This window comes from Penaeus japonicus, unplaced genomic scaffold, assembly GCF_977035675.1.
Source record: "Penaeus japonicus unplaced genomic scaffold, GWHDUDI00000001_assembly GWHDUDI00000040, whole genome shotgun sequence".
In the NCBI taxonomy this organism is placed as follows: Eukaryota; Metazoa; Arthropoda; class Malacostraca; order Decapoda; family Penaeidae; genus Penaeus; species Penaeus japonicus.
Genome location: NW_028234442.1, coordinates 17,425,448 through 17,427,723, shown reverse-complemented (window position 1 = coordinate 17,427,723; position 2,276 = coordinate 17,425,448).

Genomic DNA, 2,276 nt, shown 5'->3' with positions numbered 1-2,276 from the left:
TCTTTGGTGTGTGTGAGCGCGCAAATACAAGGGGTGAGAGTAAGTCTTCAAGTATAAGTTCAACATACATACAACCAAATAAAAAAAAAAACTATAACTACAAATATATATAAATAAAAAAAAATAAGAATATATAAATATAAACAAATAATATATCAATATATATATAAATCTAATTAAATAAAAAAGATAAACATAAAAACGTAAATCTAAAAAAATATATATATATAAAAAAATATACAAAAAACTATATATAATTTAACAAATATAAATATAACAAAAAATTAACAATTAAATACATAAAATATAATAAAAAAATAAATAAAGTATAAAACTACATAAACAAAAACCAAAGTAACAACACATCTAACACTATAAAATAAATACAACTAAATTCACCACTATAAATCAAACAACACAACAAACTGCACTCTCGATCTCACCCTAACCCTATATATCAACACATACAAACAAACTCAACAATATACACCAATAACAATCACCCAAAGAATAACTCATCTATCAATTACTAAAACACAAAACTAAAACAACCACACTCACTCAAATAACACCTAGATAAACATAACTCAAATAACTCACACACAAATCACTCAACACACACCCCTCACCTACCAATCCAAAAAACACACAAAACATCATCAAACAACTAGCACTGATCAAACACTAACTCTAACCCACACACGGCTAAATGCTCTGACAAAAAACACACACACACACAAAAACTCCTCTCACACATACACACCCTAACTCAACTCTACACTCACCCACCCCCTCACACCCACACCCACCCCCCCCTCCCGCCCCCCCACCACACCCACCCCCCCCCCCCCACCCCCCCCCCCACCCACCCCCCTCACACTAAACTAACACACTCAAACAAACAATACTCACACACAAACACACACACTCACACTGAATCAATATTACCCAAACAAAAACTCACACACTAATCTCTCACACTATCTAAACAATAACACAAAACACACACACACTCACAATATCACACACACATCACAAAAAACACCACAATATATATGAATATATAATTATATAAAATTTCAAATATAAATATAAATAAACTTCATATAATTATACTATAAAAATAACTAAATAAAAATCAATATATATATCATAAACCAAATATATATAAATATAAACATATATATATTAATAGAGCTTCAAACAATTATCTAAATATATAAAATCATATGTAATAATATATAGAGTAATATACATACAAAATATAACATTTATAAATATCAAATATACAAAAATACACCAAAAACTATATATATTATATATATATATAATAAATAAATCCTAAATTATATATAAATATAAAGTAGAATATAAAATATACAAATATGGTACTAAATATATAGAGTCTAGAAAAATGATATAGTGTCTTATACATATCTATATATATAATAATATATAAATAAAAAATATTAATATATATGTATATATATATATATATATAATATATCGAATGCGTATATATATAAATTCCCTTTATATGCGAGTATGTAGTAAAGATATATCATACAAAATCAATAAATATATATATATAGTATTAAATACAATATATATATATATATACAGTAACACATAATATATCTACAAATATATTAAACGTATCCTATAAATTCTATATATATATAAATATGTATCTACAATATATATATATATATAAATATATATGATATAAATATATATATATAAAGGTTGTGAGTGTGGTTTAATATATATACTAAATATCCTATATATATATAGTATAGTAAATATCTATAAAAAATATAACATAATATAATTTATAAATCAAAATCAACTATAAAAGTCAACACTAGTATATAAAAACATATATATTACCAATACATGTATATATCTATATCTACATGAATATATATAAAAAATATGTCTATAAGATACTATTAAATTAAATTCTAGAGATCTAATAATTATATTCATTTCTATGTATACAATATATATAAATATATATATAAAAAAAAAATAGCCTAAGTATATGGTAGTAAGATAAATAAAAAAATATATAATTAATATATTAAAAACATATGTATATATATATAAAATAAATAAAGAAATAAATAATAGAATTATAATACAGTAGAAATCTAGACAAATACTATATAAAAATATAAAAAAAAAAATATATATTTATCATATAACAGAGAGGTCGCGATACTTAAAAACCTATAACGTATAATATGGCTTCTATATAAACATATATAAAAAAA